At 47.8% G+C, this 13,026-nt stretch overlaps 1 protein-coding gene and 1 long non-coding RNA gene across 6 annotated transcripts in view; both read right to left on the bottom strand.

Annotated features, from left to right (window-relative positions):
* The window catches only part of ice2 (interactor of little elongator complex ELL subunit 2), a 93,428-nt gene that overhangs the window by 7,292 nt on the left and 73,110 nt on the right, over window positions 1-13,026 (bottom strand). The window lies entirely within an intron of this gene.
* LOC129841824 (uncharacterized) lies at window positions 3,815-12,699 on the bottom strand. Of its 4 annotated transcripts, none has more exons than XR_008757376.1 (4): window positions 12,085-12,699; window positions 11,433-11,931; window positions 4,686-11,228; window positions 3,815-4,340 (listed from the first exon to the last, which is right to left on the bottom strand). It is a non-coding gene; the product is annotated as an uncharacterized LOC129841824 (long non-coding RNA). The 4 variants fall into 4 exon arrangements; XR_008757375.1 differs by lacking the exon at window positions 3,815-4,340 and adding an exon at window positions 4,551-4,634; XR_008757377.1 differs by lacking the exon at window positions 3,815-4,340 and having other exon boundaries at window positions 4,551-5,273; window positions 5,542-11,228.

The raw sequence follows: 13,026 nt of genomic DNA, 5'->3' as shown, positions 1-13,026 counted from the left end.
AGTTCCATGTAGTCATGGCTCTATGTAGTACTGTGGAATAGAGTTCCATGTAGTCATGGCTCTATGTAGTACTGTGGAATAGAGTTCCATGTAGTCATGGCTCTATGTAGTACTGTGAATTAGAGTTCCATGTAGTCATGGCTCTATGTAGTACTGTGGAATAGAGTTCCATGTAGTCATGGCTCTATGTAGTACTGTGGAATAGAGTTCCATGTAGTCATGGCTCTATGTAGTACTGTGGAATAGAGTTCCATGTAGTCATGGCTCTATGTAGTACTGTGGAATAGAGTTCCATGTAGTCAGGGCTCTATGTAGTACTGTGGAATAGAGTTCCATGTAGTCATGGCTCTATGTAGTACTGTGGAATACATTTACATTACATTTTAGTCATTTAGCAGACGCTCTTATCCAGAGCGACGTACAGTAGAGTGCATACATTTTTACATACTGAGACAAGGATATCCCTACCGGCCAAACCCTCCCTAACCCGGACGACGCTATACCAATTGTGCGTCGCCCCACGGACCTACCGGTTGCGGCCGGCTGCGACAGAGCCTGGGCGCGAACCCTGCCCAGCCTGGGCACGAACCCAGAGACTCTGGTGGCGCAGATAGCACTGCGATGCAGTGCCCTAGACCACTGCGCCACCCGGGAGGCCCATAGAGTTCCATGTAGCCATGGCTCTATGTAGTACTGTGGAATAGAGTTCCATGTAGTCATGGCTCTATGTAGTACTGTGGAATAGAGTTCCATGTAGTCATGACTCTATGTAGTACTGTGGAATAGAGTTCCATGTAGTCATGGCTCTATGTAGTACTGTGGAATAGAGTTCCATGTAGTCATGGCTCTATGTAGTACTGTGGAATAGAGTTCCATGTAGTCATGGCTCTATGTAGTACTGTGGAATAGAGTTCCATGTAGTCATGGCTCTATGTAGTACTGTGGAATAGAGTTCCATGTAGTCATGGCTCTATGTAGTACTGTGGAATAGAGTTCCATGTAGTCATGGCTCTATGTAGTACTGTGGAATAGAGTTCCATGTAGTCAGGGCTCTATGTAGTACTGTGGAATAGAGTTCCATGTAGTCATGGCTCTATGTAGTACTGTGGAATAGAGTTCCATGTAGCCATGGCTCTATGTAGTACTGTGGAATAGAGTTCCATGTAGTCATGGCTCTATGTAGTACTGTGGAATAGAGTTCCATGTAGTCATGACTCTATGTAGTACTGTGGAATAGAGTTCCATGTAGTCATGGCTCTATGTAGTACTGTGGAATAGAGTTCCATGTAGTCATGGCTCTATGTAGTACTGTGGAATAGAGTTCCATGTAGTCATGGCTCTATGTAGTACTGTGGAATAGAGTTCCATGTAGTCATGGCTCTATGTAGTACTGTGGAATAGAGTTCCATGTAGTCATGGCTCTATGTAGTACTGTGGAATAGAGTTCCATGTAGTCATGGCTCTATGTAGTACTGTGTGCCTCCCATAGTCTGTTCTGGACTTGGGGACTGTGAAGAGACCTCTGGTGGCATGTCTTGTGGGGTATGCTTGGCTGTGTGCCAGTAGTTTAGAAAGACAGCTTGGTTCATTCAACATGTCAATACCTCTCATAAATACAAGTAGTGATGAAGTCAATCTCTCCTCCACTTTCAGCCAGGAGAGATTGACATGCACATTATTAATTATCTGTGTACTGTACATCCAAGGGCCAGCCATGCTGCCCTATTCTGAGCCAATTGTAATTTCCCTGAGTGCCTTTTTGTGGCACCTGACCACACAACCTGACGGTTGTCCAGGTGCAACAAAACTAGGGCCTACTAGGGCTTTATGGAACAAATCAAACATTTATTGTGGAACTGGGATTCCTCGGAGTGCATTCTGATGAAGATCAAAGGTAAGTGAATATTTATAATGCTATTTCAGACTAATGTTGGCGGCGCAACATGGCGGATATTTCTTTTGGCTGTTTTGGGCTCTGAGCGCCGTACTCAGATTATGCTTTTTCCGTAAAGTTTTTTTTTTAAACTGACACAGCGGTTGCATTAGGGAGAAGTTTATCTATATTTCCATGTATAACACATGTATTTTCATTAACATTTATTATGAGTATTTCTGTAAATTCATGTGGCTCTCTGTAATATCACTGCATGTTTTGGAACTACTGAACGTAACACGCCAATGTAAAATTAGACTTTTGGATATAAATACGAACTTTACCGAACAAAACATACATGTATTGTGTAACATGAAGTCCTATGAGTGTCATGAAGATCATCAAAGGTTAGTGATTAATTTTATCTCTATTTGTGCTTTTTGTGACTCCTCTCTTTGGCGGGAAAAATGGCTGGGTTTTTCTGTGACTTGGTGGTGACCTAAAAATCGTTTGTGGAGCTTTCGCTGTAAAGCATTTTTTGAAATCAGACACTGTGGCTGGATTAACGAGAATTGTATCTTTAAAATGGTGCCTAATACTTGTATGTTTGAGAAATTTGATTTATGAGATTTCTGTTGATTTGTATTTGGCGCCCTGCAATTTCATTGGCTGTTGGCGAGGGGTTCCGCTAGACAGGTTAATACTTTTTTGGTTACTACATGATTCCATACGTGTTATTTCATAGTTTTGATGTCTTTGCTATTATTCTACAATGTTGAAAATAGTAAAAATAAAGAAAAACCCTGGAATGAGGAGGTGTGTACAAACTTTTGACTGGTACTGTATGCAAATGTTTTAGTTTTTTATTTGTAATACATTTGCAACAATTTCAAAAAATCTGTTTTTGCTTTGTCATTATGGGGTATTGTGCGTAGTTGGATTAAATAGTTTTTTCCCTCATCAATCTTAGAATAAGGCTGTAGCGTAACAAAATGTGAAACGAGTCAAGGGGTCTGAATACTTACCGAATGATGTTGCCATTTTGACGATTCTATATGTATACCGATTCGTTACTGTGATTTTATTTGCAATTTGATGTTCCAAACATATTGCTCATTCCCCCTGTCACTATTCCCCAGGTCGTTGCTCTGAAGGAGACTGTGTTCTCAGTCAACTCACCTGGTGAAATAAGGGTACAATAAATGAAATAGGTGAAGAGAGACAGAGAGCATATTGATGGAAATAAGTGCTGAAAACATGTCACTAGTTAAAGAGAAGCTGGAGAACAAGCCACATGATGACGTGGGTTTATTTGTATTCATTGATACTTGGTATAATATCATCCCAAAATAATATTGCGATTTGTAACTATCATTTTTCCCCCCTCTCACATCTGTTGTACCTTCCGTCTATGCTGCAGGTCTGGTTGGGGGTTAGGACTAGGGGTTAAGGTTACCTTGTATTGCTGCAGGTCTGGTTGGGGGTTAGGACTAGGGGTTAGGACTAGGGGTTAAGGTTACCTTCTGTTGCTGCAGGTCTGGTTGGGGATTAGAGTTAGTGGTTAGGACTAGGGGTTAAGGTTACCTTGTGTTGCTGCAGGTCTGGTTGGGGGTTAGAGTTAGTGGTTAGGACTAGGGGTTAAGGTTACCTTGTATTGCTGCAGGTCTGGTTGGGGGTTAGGACTAGGGGTTAGGACTAGGGGTTAAGGTTACCTTCTGTTGCTGCAGGTCTGGTTGGGGATTAGAGTTAGTGGTTAGGACTAGGGGTTAAGGTTACCTTGTGTTGCTGCAGGTCTGGTTGGGGATTAGAGTTAGTGGTTAAGACTAGGGGTTAAGGTTACCTTGTGTTGCTGCAGGTCTGGTTGGGGATTAGAGTTAGTGGTTAAGACTAGGGGTTAAGGTTACCTTGTGTTGCTGCAGGTCTGGTTGGGGATTAGAGTTAGTGGTTAGGACTAGGGGTTAAGGTTACCTTGTGTTGCTGCAGGTCTGGTTGGGGGTTAGGACTAGGGGTTAAGGTTACCTTGTGTTGCTGCAGGTCTGGTTGGGGATTAGAGTTAGTGGTTAAGACTAGGGGTTAAGGTTACCTTGTGTTGCTGCAGGTCTGGTTGGGGATTAGAGTTAGTGGTTAGGACTAGGGGTTAAGGTTACCTTCTGTTGCTGCAGGTCTGGTTGGGGATTAGAGTTAGTGGTTAAGACTAGGGGTTAAGGTTACCTTGTGTTGCTGCAGGTCTGGTTGGGGATTAGAGTTAGTGGTTAAGACTAGGGGTTAAGGTTACCTTGTGTTGCTGCAGGTCTGGTTGGGGATTAGAGTTAGTGGTTAAGACTAGGGGTTAAGGTTACCTTGTGTTGCTGCAGGTCTGGTTGGGGATTAGAGTTAGTGGTTAAGACTAGGGGTTAAGGTTACCTTGTGTTGCTGCAGGTCTGGTTGGGGATTAGAGTTAGTGGTTAGGACTAGGGGTTAAGGTTACCTTGTGTTGCTGCAGGTCTGGTTGGGGGTTAGGACTAGGGGTTAAGGTTACCTTGTGTTGCTGCAGGTCTGGTTGGGGGTTAGGACTAGGGGTTAAGGTTACCTTGTGTTGCTGCAGGTCTGGTTGGGGGTTAGGACTAGGGGTTAGGACTAGGTGTTAAGGTTACCTTGTGTTGCTGCAGGTCTGGTTGGGGGTTAGGACTAGGGGTTAGGACTAGGTGTTAAGGTTACCTTGTGTTGCTGCAGGTCTGGTTGGGGATTAGAGTTAGTGGTTAAGACTAGGGGTTAAGGTTACCTTGTGTTGCTGCAGGTCTGGTTGGGGGTTAGGACTAGGGGTTAAGGTTACCTTGTATTGCTGCAGGTCTGGTTGGGGGTTAGGACTAGGGGTTAAGGTTACCTTCTGTTGCTGCAGGTCTGGTTGGGGATTAGAGTTAGTGGTTAGGACTAGGGGTTAAGGTTACCTTGTGTTGCTGCAGGTCTGGTTGGGGATTAGAGTTAGTGGTTAGGACTAGGTGTTAAGGTTACCTTGTGTTGCTGCAGGTCTGGTTGGGGATTAGAGTTAGTGGTTAGGACTAGGGGTTAAGGTTACTTTGTGTTGCTGCAGGTCTGGTTGGGGGTTAGGACTAGGGGTTAAGGTTACCTTGTGTTGCTGCAGGTCTGGTTGGGGGTTAGGACTAGGGGTTAAGGTTACCTTGTGTTGCTGCAGGTCTGGTTGGGGGTTAGGACTAGGGGTTAAGGTTACCTTGTGTTGCTGCAGGTCTGGTTGGGGGTTAGGACTAGGGGTTAGGACTAGGTGTTAAGGTTACCTTGTGTTGCTGCAGGTCTGGTTGGGGGTTAGGACTAGGGGTTAGGACTAGGTGTTAAGGTTACCTTGTGTTGCTGCAGGTCTGGTTGGGGATTAGAGTTAGTGGTTAAGACTAGGGGTTAAGGTTACCTTGTGTTGCTGCAGGTCTGGTTGGGGGTTAGGACTAGGGGTTAAGGTTACCTTGTGTTGCTGCAGGTCTGGTTGGGGGTTAGGACTAGGGGTTAAGGTTACCTTGTGTTGCTGCAGGTCTGGTTGGGGGTTAGGACTAGGGGTTAAGGTTACCTTCTGTTGCTGCAGGTCTGGTTGGGGATTAGAGTTAGTGGTTAAGACTAGGGGTTAAGGTTACCTTGTGTTGCTGCAGGTCTGGTTGGGGGTTAGGACTAGGGGTTAAGGTTACCTTGTATTGCTGCAGGTCTGGTTGGGGGTTAGGACTAGGGGTTAGGACTAGGGGTTAAGGTTACCTTCTGTTGCTGCAGGTCTGGTTGGGGATTAGAGTTAGTGGTTAGGACTAGGGGTTAAGGTTACCTTGTGTTGCTGCAGGTCTGGTTGGGGATTAGAGTTAGTGGTTAAGACTAGGGGTTAAGGTTACCTTGTGTTGCTGCAGGTCTGGTTGGGGATTAGAGTTAGTGGTTAAGACTAGGGGTTAAGGTTACCTTGTGTTGCTGCAGGTCTGGTTGGGGGTTAGGACTAGGGGTTAAGGTTACCTTGTGTTGCTGCAGGTCTGGTTGGGGGTTAGGACTAGGGGTTAAGGTTACCTTGTGTTGCTGCAGGTCTGGTTGGGGGTTAGGACTAGGGGTTAAGGTTACCTTGTGTTGCTGCAGGTCTGGTTGGGGGTTAGGACTAGGGGTTAAGGTTACCTTGTGTTGCTGCAGGTCTGGTTGGGGGTTAGGACTAGGGGTTAAGGTTACCTTGTGTTGCTGCAGGTCTGGTTGGGGGTTAGGACTAGGTGTTAAGGTTACCTTGTGTTGCTGCAGGTCTGGTTGGGGGTTAGGACTAGGGGTTAGGACTAGGTGTTAAGGTTACCTTGTGTTGCTGCAGGTCTGGTTGGGGATTAGAGTTAGTGGTTAAGACTAGGGGTTAAGGTTACCTTGTGTTGCTGCAGGTCTGGTTGGGGGTTAGGACTAGGGGTTAAGGTTACCTTGTGTTGCTGCAGGTCTGGTTGGGGGTTAGAGTTAGTGGTTAAGACTAGGGGTTAAGGTTACCTTGTGTTGCTGCAGGTCTGGTTGGGGATTAGAGTTAGTGGTTAAGACTAGGGGTTAAGGTTACCTTGTATTGCTGCAGGTCTGGTTGGGGGTTAGGACTAGGGGTTAAGGTTACCTTGTGTTGCTGCAGGTCTGGTTGGGGATTAGAGTTAGTGGTTAGGACTAGGGGTTAAGGTTACCTTGTGTTGCTGCAGGTCTGGTTGGGGGTTAGGACTAGGGGTTAAGGTTACCTTGTGTTGCTGCAGGTCTGGTTGGGGGTTAGGACTAGGGGTTAGGACTACGTGTTAAGGTTACCTTGTGTTGCTGCAGGTCTGGTTGGGGGTTAGGACTAGGTGTTAAGGTTACCTTGTGTTGCTGCAGGTCTGGTTGGGGGTTAGGACTAGGGGTTAGGACTAGGTGTTAAGGTTACCTTGTGTTGCTGCAGGTCTGGTTGGGGGTTAGGACTAGGTGTTAAGGTTACCTTGTGTTGCTGCAGGTCTGGTTGGGGATTAGAGTTAGTGGTTAAGACTAGGGGTTAAGGTTACCTTGTGTTGCTGCAGGTCTGGTTGGGGGTTAGGACTAGGGGTTAAGGTTACCTTGTGTTGCTGCAGGTCTGGTTGGGGGTTAGAGTTAGTGGTTAGGACTAGGGGTTAAGGTTACCTTGTGTTGCTGCAGGTCTGGTTGGGGATTAGAGTTAGTGGTTAAGACTAGGGGTTAAGGTTACCTTGTGTTGCTGCAGGTCTGGTTGGGGATTAGAGTTAGTGGTTAGGACTAGGGGTTAAGGTTACCTTGTGTTGCTGCAGGTCTGGTTGGGGGTTAGGACTAGGGGTTAAGGTTACCTTGTGTTGCTGCAGGTCTGGTTGGGGGTTAGGACTAGGGGTTAAGGTTACCTTGTGTTGCTGCAGGTCTGGTTGGGGGTTAGGACTAGGGGTTAAGGTTACCTTGTGTTGCTGCAGGTCTGGTTGGGGGTTAGGACTAGGTGTTAAGGTTACCTTGTGTTGCTGCAGGTCTGGTTGGGGGTTAGGACTAGGGGTTAGGACTAGGTGTTAAGGTTACCTTGTGTTGCTGCAGGTCTGGTTGGGGATTAGAGTTAGTGGTTAAGACTAGGGGTTAAGGTTACCTTGTGTTGCTGCAGGTCTGGTTGGGGGTTAGGACTAGGGGTTAAGGTTACCTTGTGTTGCTGCAGGTCTGGTTGGGGGTTAGAGTTAGTGGTTAAGACTAGGGGTTAAGGTTACCTTGTGTTGCTGCAGGTCTGGTTGGGGATTAGAGTTAGTGGTTAAGACTAGGGGTTAAGGTTACCTTGTATTGCTGCAGGTCTGGTTGGGGGTTAGGACTAGGGGTTAAGGTTACCTTGTGTTGCTGCAGGTCTGGTTGGGGATTAGAGTTAGTGGTTAGGACTAGGGGTTAAGGTTACCTTGTGTTGCTGCAGGTCTGGTTGGGGGTTAGGACTAGGGGTTAAGGTTACCTTGTGTTGCTGCAGGTCTGGTTGGGGGTTAGGACTAGGGGTTAGGACTACGTGTTAAGGTTACCTTGTGTTGCTGCAGGTCTGGTTGGGGGTTAGGACTAGGTGTTAAGGTTACCTTGTGTTGCTGCAGGTCTGGTTGGGGGTTAGGACTAGGGGTTAGGACTAGGTGTTAAGGTTACCTTGTGTTGCTGCAGGTCTGGTTGGGGGTTAGGACTAGGTGTTAAGGTTACCTTGTGTTGCTGCAGGTCTGGTTGGGGATTAGAGTTAGTGGTTAAGACTAGGGGTTAAGGTTACCTTGTGTTGCTGCAGGTCTGGTTGGGGGTTAGGACTAGGGGTTAAGGTTACCTTGTGTTGCTGCAGGTCTGGTTGGGGGTTAGAGTTAGTGGTTAGGACTAGGGGTTAAGGTTACCTTGTGTTGCTGCAGGTCTGGTTGGGGATTAGAGTTAGTGGTTAAGACTAGGGGTTAAGGTTACCTTGTGTTGCTGCAGGTCTGGTTGGGGATTAGAGTTAGTGGTTAGGACTAGGGGTTAAGGTTACCTTGTGTTGCTGCAGGTCTGGTTGGGGGTTAGGACTAGGGGTTAAGGTTACCTTGTGTTGCTGCAGGTCTGGTTGGGGGTTAGGACTAGGGGTTAAGGTTACCTTGTGTTGCTGCAGGTCTGGTTGGGGATTAGAGTTAGTGGTTAGGACTAGGGGTTAAGGTTACCTTGTGTTGCTGCAGGTCTGGTTGGGGGTTAGGACTAGGGGTTAAGGTTACCTTGTGTTGCTGCAGGTCTGGTTGGGGGTTAGAGTTAGTGGTTAAGACTAGGGGTTAAGGTTACCTTGTGTTGCTGCAGGTCTGGTTGGGGATTAGAGTTAGTGGTTAAGACTAGGGGTTAAGGTTACCTTGTATTGCTGCAGGTCTGGTTGGGGGTTAGGACTAGGGGTTAAGGTTACCTTGTGTTGCTGCAGGTCTGGTTGGGGATTAGAGTTAGTGGTTAGGACTAGGGGTTAAGGTTACCTTGTGTTGCTGCAGGTCTGGTTGGGGGTTAGGACTAGGGGTTAAGGTTACCTTGTGTTGCTGCAGGTCTGGTTGGGGGTTAGGACTAGGGGTTAGGACTACGTGTTAAGGTTACCTTGTGTTGCTGCAGGTCTGGTTGGGGGTTAGGACTAGGTGTTAAGGTTACCTTGTGTTGCTGCAGGTCTGGTTGGGGGTTAGGACTAGGGGTTAGGACTAGGTGTTAAGGTTACCTTGTGTTGCTGCAGGTCTGGTTGGGGGTTAGGACTAGGTGTTAAGGTTACCTTGTGTTGCTGCAGGTCTGGTTGGGGATTAGAGTTAGTGGTTAAGACTAGGGGTTAAGGTTACCTTGTGTTGCTGCAGGTCTGGTTGGGGGTTAGGACTAGGGGTTAAGGTTACCTTGTGTTGCTGCAGGTCTGGTTGGGGGTTAGAGTTAGTGGTTAGGACTAGGGGTTAAGGTTACCTTGTGTTGCTGCAGGTCTGGTTGGGGATTAGAGTTAGTGGTTAAGACTAGGGGTTAAGGTTACCTTGTGTTGCTGCAGGTCTGGTTGGGGATTAGAGTTAGTGGTTAGGACTAGGGGTTAAGGTTACCTTGTGTTGCTGCAGGTCTGGTTGGGGGTTAGGACTAGGGGTTAAGGTTACCTTGTGTTGCTGCAGGTCTGGTTGGGGGTTAGGACTAGGGGTTAAGGTTACCTTGTGTTGCTGCAGGTCTGGTTGGGGATTAGAGTTAGTGGTTAAGACTAGGGGTTAAGGTTACCTTGTGTTGCTGCAGGTCTGGTTGGGGGTTAGGACTAGGGGTTAAGGTTACCTTGTGTTGCTGCAGGTCTGGTTGGGGGTTAGGACTAGGGGTTAGGACTACGTGTTAAGGTTACCTTGTGTTGCTGCAGGTCTGGTTGGGGGTTAGGACTAGGTGTTAAGGTTACCTTGTGTTGCTGCAGGTCTGGTTGGGGGTTAGGACTAGGGGTTAGGACTAGGTGTTAAGGTTACCTTGTGTTGCTGCAGGTCTGGTTGGGGGTTAGGACTAGGTGTTAAGGTTACCTTGTGTTGCTGCAGGTCTGGTTGGGGATTAGAGTTAGTGGTTAAGACTAGGGGTTAAGGTTACCTTGTGTTGCTGCAGGTCTGGTTGGGGGTTAGGACTAGGGGTTAAGGTTACCTTGTGTTGCTGCAGGTCTGGTTGGGGATTAGAGTTAGTGGTTAGGACTAGGGGTTAAGGTTACCTTGTGTTGCTGCAGGTCTGGTTGGGGGTTAGGACTAGGGGTTAAGGTTACCTTGTGTTGCTGCAGGTCTGGTTGGGGGTTAGAGTTAGTGGTTAGGACTAGGGGTTAAGGTTACCTTGTGTTGCTGCAGGTCTGGTTGGGGATTAGAGTTAGTGGTTAAGACTAGGGGTTAAGGTTACCTTGTGTTGCTGCAGGTCTGGTTGGGGATTAGAGTTAGTGGTTAGGACTAGGGGTTAAGGTTACCTTGTGTTGCTGCAGGTCTGGTTGGGGGTTAGGACTAGGGGTTAAGGTTACCTTGTGTTGCTGCAGGTCTGGTTGGGGGTTAGGACTAGGGGTTAAGGTTACCTTGTGTTGCTGCAGGTCTGGTTGGGGATTAGAGTTAGTGGTTAAGACTAGGGGTTAAGGTTACCTTGTGTTGCTGCAGGTCTGGTTGGGGGTTAGGACTAGGGGTTAAGGTTACCTTGTGTTGCTGCAGGTCTGGTTGGGGGTTAGGACTAGGGGTTAGGACTACGTGTTAAGGTTACCTTGTGTTGCTGCAGGTCTGGTTGGGGGTTAGGACTAGGTGTTAAGGTTACCTTGTGTTGCTGCAGGTCTGGTTGGGGGTTAGGACTAGGGGTTAGGACTAGGTGTTAAGGTTACCTTGTGTTGCTGCAGGTCTGGTTGGGGGTTAGGACTAGGTGTTAAGGTTACCTTGTGTTGCTGCAGGTCTGGTTGGGGATTAGAGTTAGTGGTTAAGACTAGGGGTTAAGGTTACCTTGTGTTGCTGCAGGTCTGGTTGGGGGTTAGGACTAGGGGTTAAGGTTACCTTGTGTTGCTGCAGGTCTGGTTGGGGATTAGAGTTAGTGGTTAAGACTAGGGGTTAAGGTTACCTTGTGTTGCTGCAGGTCTGGTTGGGGATTAGAGTTAGTGGTTAGGACTAGGGGTTAAGGTTACCTTGTGTTGCTGCAGGTCTGGTTGGGGATTAGAGTTAGTGGTTAAGACTAGGGGTTAAGGTTACCTTGTGTTGCTGCAGGTCTGGTTGGGGATTAGAGTTAGTGGTTAGGACTAGGGGTTAAGGTTACCTTGTGTTGCTGCAGGTCTGGTTGGGGGTTAGGACTAGGGGTTAAGGTTACCTTGTGTTGCTGCAGGTCTGGTTGGGGGTTAGGACTAGGGGTTAAGGTTACCTTGTGTTGCTGCAGGTCTGGTTGGGGATTAGAGTTAGTGGTTAAGACTAGGGGTTAAGGTTACCTTGTGTTGCTGCAGGTCTGGTTGGGGGTTAGGACTAGGGGTTAAGGTTACCTTGTGTTGCTGCAGGTCTGGTTGGGGGTTAGGACTAGGGGTTAAGGTTACCTTGTGTTGCTGCAGGTCTGGTTGGGGTTTAGGACTAGGGGTTAAGGTTACCTTGTGTTGCTGCAGGTCTGGTTGGGGTTTAGGACTAGGGGTTAAGGTTACCTTGTATTGCTGCAGGTCTGGTTGGGGGTTAGGACTAGGGGTTAGGACTAGGTGTTAAGGTTACCTTGTGTTGCTGCAGGTCTGGTTGGGGGTTAGGACTAGGGGTTAGGACTAGGTGTTAAGGTTACCTTGTGTTGCTGCAGGTCTGGTTGGGGATTAGAGTTAGTGGTTAAGACTAGGGGTTAAGGTTACCTTGTGTTGCTGCAGGTCTGGTTGGGGGTTAGAGTTAGTGGTTAAGACTAGGGGTTAAGGTTACCTTGTGTTGCTGCAGGTCTGGTTGGGGATTAGAGTTAGTGGTTAAGACTAGGGGTTAAGGTTACCTTGTATTGCTGCAGGTCTGGTTGGGGGTTAGGACTAGGGGTTAAGGTTACCTTGTGTTGCTGCAGGTCTGGTTGGGGATTAGAGTTAGTGGTTAAGACTAGGGGTTAAGGTTACCTTGTGTTGCTGCAGGTCTGGTTGGGGATTAGAGTTAGTGGTTAAGACTAGGGGTTAAGGTTACCTTGTGTTGCTGCAGGTCTGGTTGGGGGTTAGGACTAGGTGTTAAGGTTACCTTGTGTTGCTGCAGGTCTGGTTGGGGGTTAGGACTAGGTGTTAAGGTTACCTTGTGTTGCTGCAGGTCTGGTTGGGGGTTAGGACTAGGTGTTAAGGTTACCTTGTATTGCTGCAGGTCTGGTTGGGGGTTAGGACTAGGTGTTAAGGTTACCTTGTGTTGCTGCAGGTCTGGTTGGGGATTAGAGTTAGTGGTTAAGACTAGGGGTTAAGGTTACCTTGTGTTGCTGCAGGTCTGGTTGGGGATTAGAGTTAGTGGTTAAGACTAGGGGTTAAGGTTACCTTGTGTTGCTGCAGGTCTGGTTGGGGGTTAGGACTAGGGGTTAAGGTTACCTTGTGTTGCTGCAGGTCTGGTTGGGGGTTAGGACTAGGGGTTAAGGTTACCTTGTATTGCTGCAGGTCTGGTTGGGGGTTAGGACTAGGGGTTAAGGTTACCTTGTGTTGCTGCAGGTCTGGTTGGGGGTTAGGACTAGGGGTTAGGACTAGGTGTTAAGGTTACCTTGTGTTGCTGCAGGTCTGGTTGGGGGTTAGGACTAGGGGTTAAGGTTACCTTGTGTTGCTGCAGGTCTGGTTGGGGATTAGAGTTAGTGGTTAAGACTAGGGGTTAAGGTTACCTTGTGTTGCTGCAGGTCTGGTTGGGGATTAGAGTTAGTGGTTAGGACTAGGGGTTAAGGTTACCTTGTGTTGCTGCAGGTCTGGTTGGGGGTTAGGACTAGGTGTTAAGGTTACCTTGTATTGCTGCAGGTCTGGTTGGGGGTTAGGACTAGGTGTTAAGGTTACCTTGTGTTGCTGCAGGTCTGGTTGGGGGTTAGGACTAGGGGTTACGGTTACCTTGTGTTGCTGCAGGTCTGGTTGGGGGTTAGGACTAGGGGTTAAGGTTACCGTGTGTTGCTGCAGGTCTGGTTGGGGGTTAGGACTAGGGGTTAAGGTTACCTTCTGTTGCTGCAGGTCTGGTTGGGGGTTAGGACTAGGGGTTAGGACTAGGGGTTAAGGTTACCTTGTGTTGCTGCAGGCCTGATTGGGGATTAGAGTTAGTGGTTAAGAC

This window comes from Salvelinus fontinalis, unplaced genomic scaffold, assembly GCF_029448725.1.
Source record: "Salvelinus fontinalis isolate EN_2023a unplaced genomic scaffold, ASM2944872v1 scaffold_0001, whole genome shotgun sequence".
NCBI lineage: Eukaryota > Metazoa > Chordata > Actinopteri > Salmoniformes > Salmonidae > Salvelinus > Salvelinus fontinalis.
This window is presented reverse-complemented; position numbering and strand designations above follow the sequence as displayed.